At 39.8% G+C, this 24,377-nt stretch overlaps 1 pseudogene; it reads left to right on the forward strand.

Moving 5' to 3' along the window:
* Nucleotides 1-19,917: 19,917 nt before the first annotated feature.
* On the forward strand, nt 19,918-21,082 carry LOC140516680 (olfactory receptor 4P4-like; annotated as a pseudogene).
* Nucleotides 21,083-24,377: the final 3,295 nt, after the last annotated feature.

Consider the following 24,377-nt stretch of genomic DNA (forward strand, 5'->3'; position numbering starts at 1 on the left):
TAGAGACTCAGGTTGTCGGTCCAGTGGCTGTGTTTCAGGTCATGGACCTGGGCATACCCTCCAAAGCACAATTCTCTGAACTTTCTGGACGCTCGAAGGTTAGAGAAACGTCAGTTAAGGGGGTGCCCAATTCTCTGGATTTCCTGGGCGCAAGGAAATCAGGGAAAGCTCGGTTATTTTTTGTCCTCTTGTGTTTTTTTCTCAAGGCTTACTTTCACGTCCTCCTTTAGGAGGAGGGGACTTCCAGTCCCAAAGGAAAAAAAAATGGGTCAAAATTCATCAAGTCCAAGGAATTCGCCTTTGGGCTGTCTTTTACAAAACTGGAAAAAATTTAACTGCTCTAAAGACCTTAAAAAGAAAAAGTTGGTATTCTTTTGCAACACACTTTGGCCTCAGTATCACCTGGAGGACAACGAGGTGTGGCCCATATTTGGGACCTTATAAAGTGATATCGTTTTAAAATTACAATTATATTGCCTCCAAAAGGGAAAATGGATAGAAATACCTTACGTAAGGGCCTTCGTGGAACTCTCTCAGGACCCCATTCTCAGAACAGATTGTAAGATGCTTGTAGCTAAAGTCGTCCCACAAAAGGGAGGTGGGGGTGAATTGGATGTTTTGGATGATCCCCTGTTTATGGTTCCTGGGATCTAGACCTTACCTCCTTCTCTACCTCCGTTACCACCATCCCAACCCCTCCCGAGTCCTCCTCCAGCTCCCCAACCTCCTACTGCTCCCCCACTCCCCTTGAGTCCTTCCACCCCCCCCCAGCCACCTCTACCCCAACCTTTCCTTTGCCCCAATCCCCCTCAATTCCTGATCCTGTACCTCCTCCCGTGCCTCCCCCCCCCCTTCGGTACCCCTTTCCCCTCCCTCTCTTCAACCCCTCCCGAGCCCGTCACCAGCTCCGCAACCTCCTACTGCTCCCCCACACCCCCTGAGTCCTTCCACCCCCCCCAGCCACCCCTACCCCAACCTTTCCTTTACCCCAACCCCCCCAATTCCTGCTTCATTTGCCCATCCTGTTTCTCCTCCCGTGCCTCCCCCCCTTCGGTACCCCTTTCCCCTCCCCCTCCACAACCCCTCCCGAACCCTACTCCAGCTCCCTAACCTCCTACTGCTTCCCCACTCCCCCTGAGTCCTTCCACCTCCCCCTCAGTCACCTCTACCTCAACCTTTCCTTTACCCCAATCCCCCCCAATTCCTGCTTCATTTGCCTATCCTGTATCTCCTCCCGTGCCTCCCTCCATCCCGGTAACCCCCGATCAGTTCCCAGCCACTGGGTTTGCTGGAGTGCCTCCCTCTGCAGCCCCTCTTGCTGGGGCAACACTCAGGTCTCAGGCCCCACCCCCACGGCAGTCTCTACAGTATCACTGCCTGTAACCCACCCCTCCTTGGGGACCCTACCTCAGTCCCCAACTATGGGCCTTGCTGGGGTGCCTCCCTCTGCAGCCCCTCTCTCTGGGGCAATATTCACTCAGGCTTTAGGCCCCACTCCCGTGACATTCTCTGGGGCATCTCCCCCTTTGATCCCTACTCTTCCTCAGGTACCAGCGGATCTTTCCCCTTGCCAGCCAGATCCCCTGGCCCTGCAGCCTAATCCAGTTCAGCAGGCATTCCCCAGCCCCTCCCTCACAAGAAGTGGGACTTCCTACCTTTCTCTACAAGCCCCTGTCCCCATTGGGCCCTCTGAGCTGTTTCCCTTGAGAGGTACCCACCCAACCCAGTGGGACAATCAGGGTGCAGGTTCCGTTCTCTCTCCTGGATCTCGCCCAGATTAAAGAGAAACTGGGGAGATATTCGGAAGACCCCACTAGGTTCACTGAGGGTTTTAAGGACATATCCCTTCAATTTGAACTTTCTTGGAATGATTTACATATTCTTTTTTCTACCTGCTGTACAGCTGAAGAAAAGAGGAGAATCTGGGAACAAGCTCAGAAGTATGGAGATAGTTTGGCGGGTAGTGACTAATGAAATACCCCCCTGGAATAGTGGCTCTTCCCTTCACTGATCCAGGATGGGATTATCAAAAGAGCGAGGATAGGGAAAAAAGGAATCATATGATATTTTGTTTACTAGAGGGCCTAAAAACCGCATTTAAAAAGCAGGTAAATTTTCAAAAGATTAAAGAGATTACTCAGGGAGAACAGGAAAACCCTGCTCTTTTCCAAAATAGGCTGATAGAGGCCATTAAAAAATACACGAATTTAGATCCTGACTCTGTGGAAGGGGCAACGATCCTTAGTATGTATTTTATTAATCAGTCTGCCCCAGATATTAGGAGGAAACTACAGAAATTGGCAATGGGACCCCAAACACCTCAGGCCCAATTACTGGAGACAGCTTTTGGAGTCTTCAACAACAGAGACTTGGTCAAAGCAGAGGAAAAAGAACGGAAAGTCAGAGAACATGCTCAGTTATTGGCTGCTGCCATAACCAGGAAAGGACCTGAGGGTATTCCTGGTAACTCGGGTAATGGTGGATCTTGCTTTCGATGCCACAAGGAGGGCCACTGGTCCAAGGAATGCCCCTCTAGGGCGCTCCCCCGGAGGAAGCTTCCAGGACTGACGCCTCCAGGACGGTGCCCAATATGTGATCAGGAGGGACTGTCCTCAAGGTCAGAAAAGTGGTGGAGCCTCCCCCCAGTACCCTGTCCTCCAGTCCTCTCAGGACTCGGAATGATGGAACAACCCGGGGCTTGGCAGCACTCCCACTTTCTCCATCTCCCTTGCTGAGCCCTGGGCGGACATCGAGGTCGGAGGTAAGATTACCCGATTTATGATTGATACGGGGGCAACGTTCTCTATTCTAACTAATTACTCTGGCCCTACTCACCCCTCCACCTGTCGGGTTGTGGGGATAGAAGGGAAAACTAAGGGATGTCGAGAGACATACCCCCTCCCCTGCTTGTTTGAGAATCTGTTGTTTGAACACTCTTTTCTTATAATCTCCTCTTGTCCCACTCCTTTGTTGGGAAGGGACCTGATGGTGAAATTGGGAAGCCAGTTTTCTCTAGTTAAGCCTCCAATTTCCCTGTTTCCTCTGGTTACCAGACCTTCCCATGTTCCCTTGAATGTGTGGGAGACAGTTAAGCCAATTGTTTGGGACCAAGGAATTCCCGGGAAGGCTACTCATACCGCCCCAGCTATTGTTCGCCTTAAGAATCCCAATGTATTTCCCCATCGCCGTCAATATCACGTTAAGCCTGAGGCCAGGGAAGGACTACAACCTCTAATTGAAAAATTCCTTAAGTACAAAATTCTTGTCCCCTGTCAATCTCCATGCAATACTCCTATCCTTCCGGTAAAAAAGCCTAATGGGCAATACCCCGGATGGTCCAAGACCTCAGCTGTTAATGAAGCTGTTATCCCATTGCACCCCATAGTCCCCAATCCATATACTATACTCACTCAAATCCCTGGGGATACCCAATGGTTCTCTACTCTGGACCTCAAAGATGCCTTTTTTTGTATACCTCTCCACGTAGATTCGCAGTTCATTTTTGCCTTCGAATGGACCCTTCCTGGGGAATTAAGTCCATGCCAGCTAACGTGGACGGTCTTGCCCCAAAGGATTTAGAGACAGCCCTCACCTATTTGGCCAGGCTTTGGGAAGGGATTTAAGGGACCTGGAACTAACAGATAGTAGCCTCTTCCAGTACGTGGATGATATCTTAATCTGTAGCCCCACCCAGGAGGCTTCCCTGACTGCTGCCACAGAGACTCTTAATTTCTTAGGCACTCGAGGTTATAGGGTCTCTTTGAACAAGGTCCAGATAGCCTGCCAGTCTGTAAAGTAATCTAGGCCATGAACTTACACCCACTTCTCGCTCCTTAACCTCTGAGAGAAAAAAGACAATTTTGTCTATCCCTGCTCCAGTCACTAAGAAACAACTTCGAGCATTTCTAGGTATGGCCGGTTTTTGTAGACTCTGGATTCCTAATTTTGGCCTTATTGCTAAACCCCTCTACGACTCTACTCAAGGCCCAGACCTACTCCCTTTAGAATGGGGTCCCGAGCAGGCTAAAGCTTTTGAGACTCTGAAGACTAGACTAACTACCACTCCAGCATTAGCCATACCAAATCTAGAAAAACCTTTCACTCTGTATGTTGATGAGAGGAGGGGACAGGTTTTGGGAGTTTTAACTCAGTCTTTAGGACCAGACCCCAGACCAGTGGCCTATTTTTCCAAACAATTAGACTCGGTGGTGTCTGGATGGCCTGCATGCCTCCGGGCAGTAGCTGCTACAGTTATTTTAATTGAGGAAGCTTCTAAACTCACTCTTCGGCAGCCCTTGGAAGTTTTGACTCCCCACCGAGTTCAGAGCATCCTGGAAGAAAAAGGTCACCAGTGGCTGACTAGTGGCAGGCTCGCTAAATATCAGGCTCTGCTCTTAGACACCCCTGACCTAAGCCTTCGAGTATGCCACACACTCAACCCAGCAACCCTCCTACCAGATAGTGTCCACTCAGAAACCTTGGTTCATGATTGTGAGGAAACTTTGGACTGCGTCTATGCCAGTCGGTCTGATTTGAAGGTTTCTCCTCTCTTGAACCCTGAAGCAGAGTGGTACACAGATTGTTCCAGCTTTATTGAACAAGGGGTTAGGAGAGCAGGGTATGCAGTAGTCAGCCTCTACCAGACCATAGAGGTCAAGCCTCTGCCACCTGGGACCTCAGCCCAGAAGGCAGAGTTAATAGCACTCACCAGAGCCCTAGAGCTAGGTGAAAATAAGAGAATAAATATCTTTACTGACTCAAAATATGCTTTCCATATTCTACATGCCCATGGAGCAATTTGGAAAGAAAGGGGATATCTAACAGCGAAAAATTCCCCTATCAAACATGCCCAGGAGATTTCAAATCTCCTGCAAGCTGTTGAAAAGCCGTCTCAGATAGCTGTTGTCTTTTGCAAAGGTCACTAAAAGGGGGAAACAGATCAGGCTATGGGAAATAGCTGCAGCTAAGAATGCTGCCTGTCAGTTGGCTATACTGGCTCCTCTACTCCCACAACTCCCTGATTCCTTTACACCTTCCTACAGCCCCCAGGAACAAGCTTTGGCTAAGGAGAGGGGATATTCTCTCTCCTCCTCTGGGTGGTTTCAGACACCCTCAGGCCAACTGTTTATTCCAGGAGGAAGCCAGTGGAAACTTATTTTTGGTCTTCATCAGGCCACACACCTGGGAAAGAACGCCCTTCAGTCTCTAGTAAAGTCTATTTTTACTGGCTGCAAGTTGGGAGAAACAATCCGACAAGTCTGTCGGGCCTGCCCAACTTGTGCCCAGGTAAATCCTGAAGGGGCAGTCAGACCTCCCCCTCTTTTAAAACCTATCCAGAGGAGGGCTACCTATCCAGGTGAAGACTGGCAGATAGACTTTACCCACATGCCTCCATGTAGGGGTTTCAAATTGCTTTTGGTTTTTGTTGATACCTTTACTAATTGGGTAGAAGCTTCTCCCTGCAGAACTGAAAAGGCTCAAGAGGTGTCAAAATTCCTATTAAAGGACATTATACCTCGATTTGGCTTGCCTAGCTCCTTGCAGAGTGACAGTGGTCCAGCTTTTATATCACAGATAACCCAGTGTGTGGCAAAGACTCTTAAAATCACTTACCATCTTCATTCAGCCTGGAACCCAAAATTATCGGGTAAAGTTGAAAAAATGAATCACACTCTCAAACGGGTCCTTACTAAACTATGCATAGAAACCCAGGAAGATTGGATCAAGAATCTCCCAATTGGACTGCTTAGGGTCTGAATCACACCCAGAGAAAGAATTAAGCTTAGCCCCTTTGAACTTCTATATGGGAGGCCTTTTCTAACCTCAGCTATCCTTGTAGATTCTGAACAGCACGTAGTCACCCAATTTGCAACTCAGTTAGGTGCTGTCAGAAATGCACTAACTAAATATGCCAATGAGCATCTTCCAAAACCTCTAGACAATGAAAAGCAGTGTCCTGTTACTGTACAACCTGGAGACTGGGTCTATTTAAAGTCATGAAAAACTCAGAAGGGAGAACAATTAGATGTCAACTGGAAGGGACCTTATCGAGTAATACTCACCACTCCAACCGCAGTAAAACTCGAGGGCCTCCCCAACTGGACTCATTACTCTAGAATTAAACCAGTATCACCTCTTGTTTTTCCCCCAGAAACTCCGGAGTATACCTGTGAACCCTGGGAGGATCTCAAGCTACTGTTTAGAAAGGCCCCGCCCTCCTCCAGCAAACAGGTGGACGAAGAGAAGTGACTCTGTATACCTCCTTTTCATCTTCATTTTAACCCCACCCAGGGAAATTATTCTCCCTCTATTTTTCTCTCTTGTGAAACTGTTTCTTTTTAAACTGACATGATAGTGTTAATCCTTTTTCTTCTGCTCCCCAATACTTCAAATACCCTCGGTTTCTGGAAATGGGAAGATAATTCTTTGGTCAAACTGGGAAACTCATTGGGTAGGGGGGGAGTTGAAGATTGTTGGGTGTGTCACTCACACCCACAAGGCGACACTCACCTCCCACCACGGGCTGTTTTTGCAAAAGCTCCCCTCCCCAATACGACTTCTTCAGAGGTTTATGCCACCCCTTTTATGTTGGCCACTCCCCTATGGGATACCCTTTCCATCTCAACACCCTGTTTTTTCTCAGGGGAGTACTCCCATATGAGTTCCATGGCCACTGAACAAGTTAAGACTCCTGTTGAGGGAGGACTTGTAGAAGTCTCAGCTGGTCATTTAATCTGCACTACCTGCATAGATACAAGGAGTGATAAATGTCTCCGGAACTTTACATCTGCTAGTTGTACCAATTGCTCTGAGGGAGCATTTCCTACTTGCACCTATGACCGTATCCCCCCCTCTACTCTTCTAGTAGGTCACCCTTTTCAAAAATTCACCCCTAAGTCGAGCCATAGTGCCACAACTCCTAGCTACAAAACCCTTATGGATCTCTTAAAGACACCCTTGTCAACTGGAGGTTTAATGTGCAACCATTCTGATCCCTGGGGTATCCAAACTCAGAACCTTTTAAAGACTCACCTCATCTGTGCCCCCAAGGGTTATACTTTCCTTTGTGGGGTCTGGGAGCCAAGTAACAAAAGTTCTGGGGAAGAGGTGAAACAGAGCGCCACCACATGGCAAGACCCCAGAACCACCATCCTGACCACCCAATGCTTAACTCCTTACAAGGATTTTGGGATGTGTACCCTTGGATTTTTAGCACCCCCCTTCTCCATTTTTAATGCCACGCAACCCAAGGTCTCTAAATTAAAAAGGACAAAACGTGGATTCTGGGGAAACGTTGCCTGGTTCCTAAAAAAGGGGACAGAATATCTCATGCCCTGGTATGGTCACCTGCAGCATGAACTCATTCTCTCTAATCTTACAGAGACCATTCACCAGTTGGCAAACGAGACAGCTTATGATCTCCTGGAAATCCAGCAATCTTTGGGCTCCCTAGCAAAAGTAGTTCTGGATAACAGAATAGCTTTAGATTACCTGCTTGCCTTCAGTGGAGGTGTGTGCGTCGTAGCAAACACATCCTGCTGTATGTACATCAATAACTCAGGACAAGTAGAGGTCCGTACTGAACGTATCTTGGAAAAGGCACAATGGATGAGAGAAATCCATAATAACCTTGTTGGCCCCAAATCATCCTCTTCATGGGAATCCTGGCTCCTATCCTTACTCCCTCCTATTCTTATTCCTCTGTTAGTTATAATCCTTTTATGCCTATTTGGTCCTTGCCTGCTTAACCGTTTGGCCAGATTTGTCTCCTCCAGGGCCCAAGCCATTAACTTCCAGATGACAGCCCAGACTATATACAAACCTCTGACGGAATCTAAGGTCTCCAGCCCACTGGACCCGGCACCACCCAGATTCTGAAGTCTGACCCCTTGAACAGGACCCATCGAGGCAGGGACAGCTCTACGCCCCTTGCCAGCAGGAAGAAGTTTCAGAAACTGAGACCTTTGCCCCTTACCCCAAAAGAATTTGGGTTCAATCTGTTTGAGGGGGGAATGATGAGGTTCAGACTCTGGGAACTTCCTTGAGCTCCCCTGGAATTTCCTCACTTAACCTGGCTTTTGATACTCAAATTGATCTCCTCCTGTATCTCCTCACAGAATCTGGCCTTTTATAAACAAATCTGTGATCATTGTTTGTTATCCCTTGATTGCTCTACCTGCTTCCCACCTAGGTGCCCCCAAGTCTGATATTTGTTGATTCTCCTCAAGACCCTTCCTAAACCCCTCCTCCCATCACCCTGGACTACCAGACCACCCCCCCATACACACACACACAGATCCTTTCTATACTCTTTTCTGTATTTAAGTTCCATCTTGCCTCCATGAAGGGGCTCAGATTGAATCCAGCTCAGACTCTGTCTAGCTGAGATTCTATCTGGCCCGTTTGTGATTACTAGCATCACAAATGCTTAGGCCCCTTAAGAGGCAACCCAATTAGGTGAATCCTTAATAAACTTTGTTTTCTTTGGCATTTAAGAAGGCTTGAGTCGAATTCATTCAAGCACGACCCGGACCGTCGGTATTTTGGGGTCCCCTTCACCATAAACCTCATCAGATGTACACATACATTGAAACACATTAAAAATTCATACAAGTAGACAAGGGTAGAGATACCATTCCATCACAAGGCAGTCCCTTAGCTTGGCCTCCTGCTGCTTACAAAAGAGTGTTCTTGTCTTCAGGGGACAGAGAAACACACACATACACACTTACAGAACCACTTTATACATTTAGGGCCACTGTCCTAGGCTTGTCATTTTCTGTTTGCAAGGGACTCTTCTTACCTCTCACGGACAGAAAGTCACCATTACATTGCGTGCCACTTTCTGGATTCAGGAGTTGGAAAAAGATATCATTCCAACCAGCTCCATCCAGCTATGTACTGCACTGATTTGACTTGCCTGCAAGGAAAGGGGAGCAAACCATTCCGTTGACTCCCCCAACTAAACCGTTTGCCTAAGCTATCTAAAAATCACCTTAGTATCATTATTCAAAATCCATTGTCTCCATCTCCCACTGGCTGCTCCTTTATTGGCCTTCCTTTCAACTCAGTACTCCTTGCTCAATGTCCCACTTTAGTTGACCAATGTCTTAACTTGCCCTCTGGGAAAGGCTTGTTCCATCAGTAACAAAAACTCTTTGATTTTAAATCCTTTCCTTTCCAAATCACTTGCTGAGATGGGGGATTTGGAATGTTCATTTCCACTTATAGGCACATCTCCCTCTATCACCCAGTAATCTCTCCTACTATAAAGTTCAGTCAATGCTTTTCTGCCGTTAAATCAAAATTATTCTAGTTATTCTCTAAAATCTTCCAAAATCCTCCCTTTGTCTCCTCAATGACATCAGTGTTCAGGTAACAGCTATTTTCATCTATTACCCAATTCCTAGGCTCCTACTAGGGGATTTTTAAAGTACATGTTGATTTTTTCTTCAATCACCCCGAAAGCTCAATTCTTAATTTCACATGAATTACTTCTTCACTCTACCTCGGATACACAAAGAAATGATCATATCCTTGATCTTTCCATCACCAACATATTTAATGTTTAAATTTTCATGAACTCTGAAATTCCCTTGTCTTATTAAGATCTCATGACATCCCATTTTCCCTCTAGTTTTCAATCCAAGTTTATTTTTAGTCTACACTTTGATATTCAGTCCATATGCCCCTTTCTTTTTTCCCCTCACGAGATAATTCCAGCATTAGCTAATATCCCTTTTGGTGATTACACTTTGTGAACCAGTTTGATTCTTCACTAGTCTGTTCTCTCAAGTCTCTTGGTTTATTTTTCTATTACTGCTCTTGCCTCATCCAGTCTTAGCCTTGGATTACTACTCTTATGTGCATCTTTCACTCCTATTCCTGTTCTGAGCAAAGCTGGATAAAAATCACAAATATGTAATAATCTCAAATGGACGCTCACTACAACACAGAAGTCCTTTTTTGACAACCTAATTGATTGAGTTTCCTTCTCATCACTGTGGCTTTTCCAAATTTTTTTCCTTCCTCCTCAAACCTCTCATTACAGTTGCTTCCTCTATCTTCTCATCAAAAATGTTGTTCTATATTTCACTGACAAAAATGAGGCTCATTTACACGTTCTACCTTCACTTCATTTCTGCTCAGTTTCTACTTAATTCTCTGCAGTTTGGCTTTTGACTTTATCATTTAGCTGAAATTATGCTCTCCAAAGCTATTCCCTTAACCATCAAATAGACTGGCTTTTTCTAAATCATCATATTCACATCTCTGGAGCCTTTGAATTTGTTAATTGCCCTTTTCTGATACTCTCTTCTTTTATGTTTTTGTGATACTTCTTTCTCTTCATTCTTCTCCTGCCTGACTGAAGCTTCTCAGTCTTCTTTGCTGGATATTCATTCAGGTCATGCCCAGTAACCATGAATATCAGCCCAGTGTCCTATCCTGTGTGTTTTGATGATCTTACATGCTCTCATGTATTCAGTTATCATGTTTCTACAAATGATTCTCAGATTTCTCTACCTAGACCTAACTTTTTTCCTTGACTTCCAGTATCATGTCTTTCTCTGCCTATTACATATTTCAAACTTGATGTCACCTAGACACTTGAAATTCAGCATATCCAAAATTAATCTTATTACCTGACACTCAATTCCTTCCCTATTCTTAATCTTTTTTTATTACTTTGAGAGTACCACCATACTCTTAGGCATTCAGGTTTGCAAACTAGGTATCACCCTTGACTCCTTGACCTGTTTCATTCCCATAGGCTAGGTCTTCTGAACCTTGCATAGAGGCCAGTTGAGAGACCTTGGAGCAGCAGGTCAGCCACAAGACCCTATGACAGAGTTGTAGGAGGCCAGCAAGCAGGCATTGGGCTTCAATAGAAGAAGCTTGAGACAGTATCCCTCCATCCCAGAGCAGAACACAATCTCTAAAGTAAAGGAATAACTTGGAAAAATAATTATAGCAACAGTAATGATGAAGAAGGTGGAGGAGTGGGAGGAGTGGGGGGAGAAGTACAACAATAACAACCACACCCATAGAAAGTTATTATGTGACAGGGAAGATTAAAACACAATCTCAGAAGAAGATAACAATGTCAAAATTGCTCAAAGGAAATCTCAAAAAAGTAAATTGACTTTAGACCCAAAAAGAACTCCTGAAAATGCTGAAAAAGAATTTTGAAAATCAAATAAGAGAGGTAGAATAAAAATTGGTAAAAGGAAATGAGTTGCAGCAATAACCCATTTAGGGCGTATCCTAAAAAGATAACAAAAATTGATAAAGGACCCATATGTACACAAGGATAGCAGCTCTTTTTGTGGTGGCCAAGAACTGAAATTCAGTGGGATGTCCATCAACTAGGGAATGGCTGAATAAACTGTGGCATATGAATGCAATTGAATACTATTGTCCTATAAGAAATGATGAACAGCTGGACTTGAGAAAAACCTGGAAAAATGTACATCAAATGGTGCTGAGTAAAGTGAGTTGAACCAGGAGAACATTATTTACAGTAACAGCTACAGTGTGTGAGGTTTGTTTTCAAAGACTTAGCCCATGACATGATGAAAGGATGTTAAACATTTCCAAATTACTCATGATACAAAATGCCATTCACGTCCAGAGGAAAATTTATGGATACATCAGAATGAATCAAACTATTTTCTCTTTTGTTATGTTTTGTTGTGTTTTACTCATGGTTTCTCCCATTCATTTTAAATCTTCTATGCAATATGAATAATGTCAAAATGTATTTAATGGAAATGCTTGTGGAAAGCCCATATATGATTATATGCTGTCTTGGGGAAGGAGGGGAGAAATTTTAAAACTTATGGAAATGCCTGTTCAAAACTGAAAACCAATAAATTAATAATGTTTTTTAGGGGGAAGAAATGAGAGTGATAAAGGAGAATAATGAAAAGAGCAAAGAGCTTTGGTAAGGGAAGCACAGATATTTGTAGCACATGGGGGAAGAAAGGAAACCACCTTAAAAAGTAGAATTGGCCAAATGGAAAAGAAAGTATGCAAGTTAACTCTAGAAAATAATGTTTTAGGCAAAGCAAAGATGGCAGAGGAGACCCACTGATGTAATCTAGCATTCCCTAAATGCCCATAAAATACTTGTAAAAATGATTCTAAACAAGTTCTAAAGCAGGAGAAATCAAAAGAATGAAAAAAATAGAAGACAATGTGATATATCTCATTGGGAAAAAAAAAAAATGACCTGGAAAATAGATCCAGGAGAAGTTATTTAAAAATTATTGGTCTACCTGAAAACTCTGATCAAGAAAAGATCCTAGACATCATCTTCCAAGAAATTATGGAAAACTGCTCTGATATTCTAGAACCAGAGGGTAAAATAGAAATGGAAAGAATTCACCGATCACCTCCTGAAAGAGATCCCAAAAGGAAAACTCTTAGGAATATTGTAGCCAAATTCCAGAGTTCTTAAGTCAAGGAGAAAATATTACAAGCACCCAGAAAAGAACAATTCAAGTATTGTGGAAATACAATCAGGACAACACAAGATTTAGCAGCTGCTACACTAAGGGCTTGGAATAGGATATTCCACAGGTCAAAGGAAATAGGATGAAAACCAAGAATCACCTAGCCTGCAAAACTGAGTTTGGTACTTCAGGGAAAAAAAGGAATTTCAATGAAATAGAGTATTTCCAAGCATTCCTGCTGAAAAAGCCATAACTGAATATAAAATTTGACTTTCAAGTACAAGAATCAAGAGAAACATGAGAAAGTAAACAGGAAAGAGAAGCCTTAAGGAACTCATTGAAACTGAAATGTTTACATTTCCATTACATGGAAAGATGTTACTTCTAACTCATGAGACCTTTTTTCATTATTAGGGGAGTGAGAAGGAATATGTATGTATGTATAGGTATGTATGGGTTTGTATGTGTGAGATATATATATATATGTAGGATTGTCTGTTTTCATGGGTATACGTGTGTAAGTATATAAATATACATAGACAGAGGCCACAGGGTGAGCTGAATATGAAGAGAGAATACCTAAAAAAATAAAATTTACTATTGAGTGGAATGTACTAGGATTAAGTGAAAGGAAGAGGTGGAATGTAGAAAATCATGTCATGTAAAAGATGCAAGAAAGAACTTTCATAATTGAGGGGAAGAGGTGGAAGATGAAAGAAAATACGTAAACCTTACTCTCATGGGATTTGGCTTAAGGAGGGAATAACACACTCAATAGGATACAGAAATCTATTTTACTCTGCAGTAAGACAACATGGAAGGGTATAACAGAGGGAAGATGATAGAAGGGACAGCAATTTCATAAAAGGGATAATCAGAAACAAACCCAATTGTGGGAGGACAGGTCAAGGGAGAGAATGGAATAAAAGGAGGGATGGATAGGACAGAGGGAAATGTGGTTAGTCTTTCACAACATAACTATTATGAAAGTGTTTTGCATGGCTACACATGTATGACCTATATTTCTTTGTTTGTTTTCTTAATCAGGGTGGGTGGGAATGGAGGAAAGGAGAGAATATGGAACTCAAAGCTTTAATAATGAATGCTGAAAATTGTTTTAGCCTACGACTTCAAAATAAGTTATACAGAAAATGGGGTATAGAAATATATTTTGCCTTACAGGAAAATAGAGGAAAAGGGGATACATAAAGTGGTGTAATGAAAGGAAGACAGTCTAGAGAATGGGGTGGATGGGGTGCATGCTGTCCTGGGGTGGGGGTGGAGAGAGATGGGGAGAAAACTTTGCATTCAAATTGTTGCAGAAGTGAATGTTGAGAACAGAAAATATAAATGTATATTTAAAAATGAAAAACAAAGGTACAACAGAGCAAACGGAAGCTAACAACTTTATAAGAAATTAAGTTATTATAAAATAAAACCAAAAGAATGAAACAAAATGGAAGACATTGTGAAATATCTCACTGGAAAAAGAATTGACCTGGAAAAAAGATCCAGTAGAGATAATTGAAGCACTATTGGTCTACCTGAAAACTGTTATCAAAAAAAGAGTCTTGATATCATCTTCCAAGAAATTTTCCAGGAAACTCTCCTGATATTCTACAAACTGAAGGTAAAATAGAAATTGAGTGAATTCACTGATCACCTCCTGAAAGAGATCCCAAAATGAAAGTTCTTAAGGATATTGTAGGCACATTCCAGATGTCCCAAGTCAAAGAGAAAATATTACAAGCAGCCAGAAAGTAACAATTTGAATACTGTGGAAATACAATCAGGATAACACAGGATTTTGCAGCTTCTACACTACGGGATCGAAGGGCTTATAATACTATATACCAGAAGTCAAAAGAGATAGGACTAAAACCAAGAATCACTCCCCCAGCAAAACTAAGCATTTTCAGGGGAAAAAATGGAATTTCAATTAAATAAAGGACTTCCAAGCATGCTTGCTGAAAAAACCATGACTGAACAGAAAATTTAACTTTCAAATGCAAGAATCAAGAGAATCATAAAAAGGTAAATAGGAAAGAGAATCCTTAAGAAAGTCATTAAATTTGAACTGTTTACATTTTGACATGGAAAGATTTTTTTTAACTCATGAGACCTTTTTCAGTATTAGGGTAGTAAGAGGAAACATATATACATACATACCTACAGACACACACACACACACACACACATATGAAATGGAAGTGTTTGGCATAACTACACATATATGACCCATATTATTTGCTTCCAATCTCAATGGGGGTGGGGAAAGAGGGAAAAGGAGAGTATATGGAACTCAAACCTTTAATAATAACTGTAAAAAAAAAATTGTTTTTGAATGCAATGGGGAAATAAGTTGCACAGATAATGGAGTGTAGAAATCTCTTTTGCTCCACAGGAAAATAGGGGGTGAGGGGGTGAAAGAAGGCTATTAATAGAAGGGAGGATTGAATAGAGGAAGGGATGGATGGGGTCCATGCTGCCCTGGGGTGGGTATAGAGAGAGATGGGAAAAATATCTATCCTGGAAAATAATTATAGTAAAGATAGTTTAAGATTTATTTTAGTACTTGAAATCCATGATGAAACCAAAATCCTAAACAACATATATCAAAAATTTATTAAATACTAGATCCCTGACATCATATAATCAATGAGAAAATACAAATTGAAAGAATCTAATGATCACTTCCTGGTAGAGATTCTTCAACAAAAGTTACCTGGAATATTATCGACAAATTCCAGAACTTTCAGGTCAATGAGAAAATACTGCAAGCAGTGAGAAAGAAACAATTCAAATATCATGAAGTCAGTCAGGATTACACAAAATTTAGCAGCTTCTACATTAAAGGATAAGGGTCTTAAAATATATTCCAGAGAGTAAAGGAGATACAATTGCAACCAAGCATAACCTACCCAGTAAAAGTGAATACAAAATCCTTCAGGGGAAAATTGAGCATGAAATGACATAAGAAATTTCAAGCATTTCTGATGAAAACATCAGAGCTGAACTGAAAATTTGATTTCCAAATATTAGACCCAAGAGATGAATAAGAAGACTAACAGGAAAGAGTAAGCATAAGAGATTCGAGAAGATTAAACTGTTTACATTCCTCCTGAAGAAAACCATATTTTCTAACATTTAAGAACTTTATCAATATCACAACAGTTAGAAGGAGCATATATATATGTGTGTGTGTGTGTGTGTGTGTGTGTGTGTATGTACATATATATATAATACACACACATACACATATACAGAGAGAGAGAGAGAGAGAGAGGCAGACAGACGGACAGATATAGGGTGCAAATATAACTTTACTTAGATGGAATGAAATTTTAAAAAAATAAGTGTTGAAAAAATAAGATCACATTGTAAAAAGTGAAAGGGAAGGGAGAGGTAAAATGTGGTAAATTATTTAACATAAAAAGGCACAAAAATACGGGGAGGAGATAGTGGGTATTACTTTCACCTTTGAACATCCTTAAAATATTGCTATTACAGTGTACAATGTTTTCCTGCTTCTAGTCATATACTTTGCATGCATTGATATGTCTTCCTAGGTTTTTCTGAAATCATCCCATTTATTTCTTAAAATATAACAATATTTCCTCACAATCATATAATATAATCTGTGCATCCATTCCGCAATTTATTGTCATCCCCTGTATTTCGTTTTCCACTATTAAAAAGAGCTACCATAAATACTTTTTTTAAATATACTCATAGGTCCATTTCTTTTTACTTTGCTCTCTTTCTAATACAAATCTATCCAGTGACATTTCTAAGTCAAAGGATATGCAAAATCTTGCAGTCCTTTGGCCATAGTTTTAAATTTTTCTCAAGAATAATTGACCAAAGTCAATTCTCTAGCAATTTCAGAAAGTGATTAGTGGAATATTTTAATTTCTACTTTGCCTTTTGATTTAAAAGTATCTGTATAATGTTTCTTGACAATTTCTTTGAATAAGATATCTAAGCACTCTTCAGGATTTTGTCTATTGTTTTGTAAATTTTGTTTATTTATTTTTGGTTTTCAAGAGACACTTGCACAAGATTTTGAGTTACAAATTTTCTCCCTATCTCTCCCGTCCATGCACCCCAAGACAGCATGCATTCTGATCATCCCTTTCTTAAATCTATACTCCCTTCTCTCACAGCCCTCCCTTCTATTATCCCATCCCCTCTCTTTTCTGGCACGGCAAGATAAATTTCTATACCCTATTGCCTGTATATCTTATTTCCCAGTTACACGTAAAAACAATTTATAACATTCACTTTTAAAACTTTATTTTCATCTACTCTCCCTTCCTCCCTCCCCACACAACTCCACTGAGAAGGCAAGCAATTTATTATAAGTTATACATGTGTAATTAGGCAAAATGCTTCCATGATAGTCATTTTGTGAAAGACTATTTCCCTCCATCCTATCCTGCCCTGCCCCCACCATTTATTCTTTTCTCTCTTTTGACCTATCCCTCCTCAAAAGCGTTTACTTCTAATTACCCGGTCCTCCAATTTGCTCTAACTTCTACCATCCCCCTAACTCTCATTTATCCCCTACCCCAGTATTTTCTTGTAGTATAAGACAAATTTTCATACCAAATTGAGTGTACATGTTATTCCCTCCTTAAGGTAATTGGGATGAGAGTAAGGTTCACTCTGTCCGTCTGACCTCCCTCCTCTTCCCCTCAATTTAAAATGCTTTTTCTTGTCTCTTTTGCATGGGAAAATTTGCCCCATTCTATTTCTCCTTTTCTACTCTCAATAAATTCCTCTGTGACCCCTTAGTTTTATTTTTTAAGATAACATTCTTACCTATTCACCTCACCCTGTGCTCTCTGTCTATGCGTATATAATACTTCCAACTATTCTAATACTGAAAAAAGTCTCCTGTGTGATGCTGACTGTATTTGCTTCATATTTGAATTGTTTCTTTCTGATTGCCTGCACTATTTTCTCCTTCACTTGGTAGTTCTGGAATTTTGTAGTGATATTCCTAGGTGATTTCAGTTTGGGATCCCTTTCAGGAGATGATCAATGGATTCTTTTGATGCCTATTTGGCCCTCTGGATCTTCGACCTCTGAGCAGTTTACCTTGATGAGTTCTTGTAAGGTATTGTCCAACTCAGTAAGCTTTAATGACTCCGTATCATATCTAGGATGGTATGATTCTCCATTACACTCAGTCACTCAATCTTTTCCATTAGTAGTTGTGAAACATAGAATATTTAAGTTAGAAAAAAAAGAAACATTCCCAGAGAATTGGACCTCCAAACTTTTGCTTTTTTTTCTGTCTTTCTTTCAGACTCTCATCCTCTTCTCTCTGTGTCTCTGTCTTGTGTTTCTGTCTTTGCCTGTCTCTTTGTTTACCTATCTCTTTCTGTATCTGTCTCTGTGTGTCTGTCTCTATATCTCATTTGTCCTTGTCTCTCTCTCTCTCTCTCTCTCTCTCTCTCTCTCTCTCTCTCTCTCTCTCTCTCTCTCTCTCTCTCTCTGCCTTCCTCTATGTCTCTGCCTCTTTCCCCTCACTCTTACAAATTGTAGCCAAAGGAAGTTTTATACACTTGTAAATACACTTGCTGCTATTTCTCTTCCGGTGCCAAACGAGGGACAACTGCAGAAAACTACAGTAGGCAGATAGGACCTAATAATTGTCCATTTATTGCCTGTATTTCTGAATACAGTGCTCTTTTCCCTCCACTACATGGCATTAGGAGGTAACTGTCCATTTGCCCTGGAGGGCATAATGTAGGACTAGTTCTGTTTAATTGAAAAAAAAAGTCTCCTAAACTCCCTCTGGGAGCATCATTTCTTCAGATTCTCAAAGCCTTTTAAATACTTCTGCTCACATGTTAGAATCTGCTTGGATATTCTTTCTTTTTAAACTGATCATTAAGAGAGTTGAATGTTATATTTATTTTACTTTGTAATGCAGAAATGTTCTTCCTTTATTTCTGAGTTAAAAATTTATGATAAAAATATGTGTGTCAGTCTTCAGCCACGTTTTCATTTCTGGGAAGCAATTATCTCTTCTCGGTTTCTCAGAAGCTGTATGTGCAAGGACTTGAATTCTCCAGTTCTTGTGGAAAGCAAAGGTTTTTCTTCATGATTTGCGACAGACTTGATCTGTCCATTTCTAGTTTATAAACCCCTGCATTTAATCAGACTTCTTAATAAAGTAATCTTCTGATAGGTGTGTTTGACCAGTGGGTGAAATCAGACATGGCTACTTGTAAGATTAATTACTAGCCAGTATGTAGGGTAGTGAAATATTAAGCTACTGATGTTATTGTACATATATAACAACTAGATTCCAGGCTAACTGGATATTACCAAATTTATTGTATTTCATAGCTAATGATCAGAAAAAGTGATTTGATAAATGGTCACCTATAATCTCTGGGGTAAGGAAAGTTATAATGATGGCTGTAACTCAGCCTGATGAATCAAGGGCATAAGGAGCTCATTTAAACACCACTGAGGTCCTTTCCAAAACTGACATTCTATTTTTTCTCCTCTCAACTAAGGTGGCTCAGCTATGAATACCACAAACAACTAGAAGGCGATCTGAGGGTCATTTCTGGCAGTACAGTAGATTCTTACACTTTGTTTTTATGTCATACAAACCTATTGCATTGTCAGGGTCAATTAAAGAAGCTGGATCCAATTTTCAAATATGCCTAGAGTGAGTGTAATATTTCCTGAGCATTTTATTTCTTCCTTTATAGTTTATTTTTTACACTTCAGACTTGGAGAGAGTTTTCACAGTAAAGTACAACAGCCTATGAATGGATAAATAACTTTTGTGATATACCAGCTACAGTAAAAATGTGTTTTTTATTTCAGTAGACAATGACTTTATTATAAAATTATGGCATGAAATGATTAGCTCAGATTTTTCTTCCTGGGATATAGAAGAACGGGGAATGCAAATATTTGTGAGGTAACAAATATCACTTCATTGAAGGGATTGATAATTTCAATTAATACCAACAAGTAACGAATTAACATCACCCACAAATTATTTTAAATCATGTTTAAATATTTCATAACTTTGTTTTTTTAAGACTCAGTTCCCCAAAACTAAATTAAATCTGACATTTATTCTAAATTTATTCAAGCTACTCCTCAAGAAGAGTCTCTTCAAAAAGGTGTATTATCCATGGATATCTATCATTGATCTGAAAGCTTATTATGAGGGAGAATAATTTATGTTAATAGGTACAAAGATTTATTTTGAAACAGATGTAATTTTAGAAAAAAATAATTCATTTCATTGAGGTCAAACTCTTTCTTTCAATATACATATATGCATGATGTCTGTAAATACGCAAATAAGCACACATATTAGAATGAACATGTGGATACGTGTATGTGTGCATGAAATACAACATGTATGTGCTACTGTGTATATATTATGTATGTGTGTGGATCCTGTTCCTTTTGATAGACTGTCACATATTTGAAGACAGTTATCACAGCATGCCAAAGTTCTCCTCTCCAGGGTAAGTACCAACTACTAATTCTATTCATCCTACTAGTATGATCTCAGAGTGTACACACTCTGCATTACAATTAATAAATTAAAGACATTTTATATGAATATACATTCACTAAAATATATTTTTTCTAATTTCAGATACAGAACTTAATCTTGAATATTAATTATCAAAACAAAAATGAGGACTCAGGGCAACATCACAGAATTCATTCTCTATGGACTTTCCTATGACCAGAACATAAAAATATTTTGTTTTGTCTTCTTCTTATTCTGTTACATCAGTCTCCTCATAGGAAACCTCTTAATCTTCATCTCTATCTGTTGCAGTCATCTTTTCCACCAATATACTATTTCCTCAGTCACTTGTCTTCTATGCACATCTGCTATACTTCCAGTGTTACACCAAAACTAATTGGGGATCTCTTATCTGAGAGAAAAATCATCTCCTATGATTTTTGTATGTTCCAAATCTTCAGTGTCCACTTCTTTGGCAGTATAGAGGTCTTCCTCCTGACTGCAATGGCCTTTGACCGCTGTGTTGCCATCTGTAAACCTCTCCACTACATGGTCATCATGAGCAGAAAGAAACGTAACTTTCTTGTTTTAGTGTCTTGGGCTGGTGGGGCTGCTCACTCCTTCCCTCAGTTGTCCATGACTCTCAAATTGGCCTTCTGTGGCCCCAATGTAATTGATCACTATTACTGTGACATCTTCCCATTGCTGAAAATTGCCTGCACGGATACTTACACCACTGGTCTTCTTGTTGTCATTAATTCAGGGATAATTGCTTTGGGAATTTTTGCGATCTTATTCGTTTCTTATGCCATTATATTATGGACCCTACGCCCTTTCAGCAGAAGGGCGCCGGAAAGCTCTGTCCACCTGTGGGTCTCATTTCACAGTGGTTGTCTTGTTTTTTGTACCTGCAATTTTTTCCTATCTTCGACCTCCCACCACCTATCCAGAGGATAAAGTGCTTGCTCTGTTTTATACCATCATTGCTCCAAGGTTTAACCCCATAATTTATACTCTGAGAAACACTGAGATGAAAAATTCCATGAGAAAGGTGTGGTGTCAAAAGGTATTTTGGAAAGGAAATCTAAATGAATTTCGTTAATTTATCTATTGTGATATTTCATGGAAGAAAACAAGAGATTTAAATTTCAAATAAAATTTTAGGATTAAATACTTCAAGGAAAGGCCTTATATACTCGATAGCAGGCAGGGTGATAAGCATGACTGCAGTAATGAAAAGACAAATATATTAGCTAATAAGGGAAGTTAAATATGAATGTCAATTATTTTCTGTCCGGATTTTTGTAATCTCCCAATTCACACGTTTTTGAAGTATTTATTACATCCCACTATTTTGGTTCATAGTATGAGGTTTTGAATAATACTTTCAATAGGACATATATGTGTGTTTGTGTGTGTGTGTGTACATATATATATATATATAATATATTTATATATATTCCTTTAAAAGTAAACAGAATTAGGAACAAATATATATGTAGTATATTTGCATATAATCTCTCTATATAAACATACATTATATTTATACATATGTATTTAGGTGTTATCTCCTGAAATGATTCTTGCTTCTTCCAATTGACCTCCTGAATAAACATGATTCACATACCCAGAGACTAAACGCAAGTAAAAGTTAATTTTTCTCAATTACTTTTTGATTTAATAGGTTTCAAAATTTACCACCTACTCTTTACTCCCAGCCTCAGATAGATAGATAGATAGATAGATAGATAGATAGATAGATAGATAGATAGATAGCTCTAAAAATCATTGGTCTAATGATATGATAACATCTTCCTTTGTGCTTTTCGTAAAATTTCCTGTGGATTCTGAATATTCTAGTCTGAACCTGGCACTTGATTTTCAAACAATTTTCATTCCTGGCCATTCAGGAATTTCTTGATGTTCTCAGGAGACTAACGGGAAATTGTCATTGGAGGAGAGAGTTATCTGAAAGCTGACTTTCTAAAATGATCTGTGCACATCATTAGGGAAGATGAGGTCAGGCAGGCGGAAAAGTAGAGTGATGAGCCTGAAGACAAGAAGAACTGACTCTTCCATTTATTAGCGGTGTGAGCCTTAGTCATTTCACCCTGCTTGTCTCAGTTTCCTCATGTATAAAATGAACTGGAACAGGAAATGGAAAACGCTCCACTATCCTTGTCAAGAAATCCCCAAGTGGGGTCATACACAAAAATCAGACATTACTGAAAAATAATTAAATGACAAAGAACAGATGAACTTTCTTTTTTTATTGAATTATTTTTTTATTTGTTTTCAGTGATCAACAATCACTTAGATATATGTAGATTTTTTTTTCCACTCCCTTCCCCTCATTTCCCGCTCCTTCCCCCACCCTGCCTGAGACAGCATACAATCTTACATAGGGGCCACGCGTACATTCCTATTAAATGAATGTTGTATAGAAGAATTAAAATGAATGGGAGAAACCATAAAACAAAACAAATCATAATACAAAAGGAAACAGTCTGTTTCTATCTGCGATCCAATTCCATAGATCATTCTCTGCATATGGAAGGAATTTTGCCTCAGGAGTCCACTGGAAATTTTTTCAGTCCATCCACTTCAATAAAATACTAAGTCTACCAGAAAAGTTCCTTGTACAATGTGGTGGTTGCTATGTACCATGTTCTCCTGGTTCTGCTCCTTTCACTCAACATCAGTTCATATATGTCTTTCCAGGCTTTTCTGAAGTCTGTCTCTTCATCGTTTCTCACAGCACAATAATATGCCATTACATTCGTATACCAGAGCTTGTTCAGCCATTCCCCAATTGGTAGGCATCCCCTTGATTTCCAGTTTTTTGCCACCAAAAATAGTACTGCTATAAATATTTTTGTACCTGTGGGACACTTTGCCATTTTTATGATCTCTTAGGGTACAGTCCTAGAAGCGATATTTCTGGGTCAAGGTGTGTGCACATTATTGCAGCACTTTGGTCATAGTTCCAAATTGCTCTCTACTATGGTTGGATCAGCTCACAACAATGAATTAGTGTTGAAACTCTCCCGCATCTTCTCCAACATTTATATCTTTCTGTTTTGTCATGTTAGCCAATCTGATGGGTGTGATGTGGTACCTCAGAGTTGTTTGATTTGCATCTGTCTAATCAGTGGTGATTTAGAACATTGTTTCATATCATTATAGGTTGCTTTGATTTCTTCCTCTGAAAATTCCCTGTTCATATCCTTTGACCATATATCAATTGGGGAATGACTTGTATTCTTGAACATTTGACTCAGTTCTCTATATATTTTAGAAAGGAAGTGTTTGTCACAGACACTAGATGTAAAAATTCTTTCCCAGTTTTCTGCTTCCCTCCTAATCATTGTTGCATTAAATTTGTTTGTGCAAAAACTTTCCAATTTAATATAACCAAAATTATCCATTTTCTACTTCATAATGTTTTCTATCTCTTGTTCAGTCAAATTTTTTCCCTTCTCTATAAATCTGATACACTATTACTTGCTCCACTAATTGGTTTTTAGTATGAATTTTTATAGCTACATCATGCATTCATTTGGACTTCATTCTTGTGTATGGTGTCAGGTATTGGTTTATGTCCAGTTTCTGCCACACTGTTATCCAATTTTCTCAGCAATTTTTGTCAAGTAGTGAGTTCTTATACCAGAAGATGGGTTCCTTGCATTTATCAAACAGTAGATTGCTATAATCATTGACTGCTATGTCTTCAGTATCTAACCTGCTTAGACCCACTGGCCTACCCCTCTGTTTCTTAGTCAGTACCAAGTTGTTTTGATGATTGCTGATTTTATAATACAATTTGAGATCTGGTGGGTGAGGCAACATCCTCTAGCATGTTTTTTTCATTAGTTCCCTTCATATTCTGGACTTTTTGTTCTTCTAGATGAATTTTGATATTATATTTTCTAGCTCTAGAAAATAATTATCTGGTAGTTTAACTGATATGGTACTGAATAAGCAAATTAGTTTAGGTAGAATTGTCATTTTTATTATATTAGCTCAGCCTACCCACAAACAACTGATATTTTTCCACTTACTTAGATCTCACTTTATTTGTGGGAAAAAATTTTTGTAATTATGTTCATGCAGTCCCTGAGTTTGTTTTTGCAGGTAGACTTCCAAATATTTTACAGTGTCTACTGTAGCTTTAAATGAAATTTCTCTATCTCTTGCTGTTGAGCTTTGTTAGTAATATATAGAATTGCAAATGATTTATGTGGGTTTATTTTGCAACATGCAAATTTTCCAAACTGGTTTATTATTTCAAGTAATTTCTTTACTCGAATATCTGGGATACTCTATCATTATATCATCTGCAAGGAGTGATAATTGAATTTCATCTTTGCCTATTCTAATTCATTCAATTTCTTTTT

This window comes from Notamacropus eugenii, chromosome Y (genome assembly GCF_028372415.1).
Source record: "Notamacropus eugenii isolate mMacEug1 chromosome Y, mMacEug1.pri_v2, whole genome shotgun sequence".
In the NCBI taxonomy this organism is placed as follows: Eukaryota; Metazoa; Chordata; class Mammalia; order Diprotodontia; family Macropodidae; genus Notamacropus; species Notamacropus eugenii.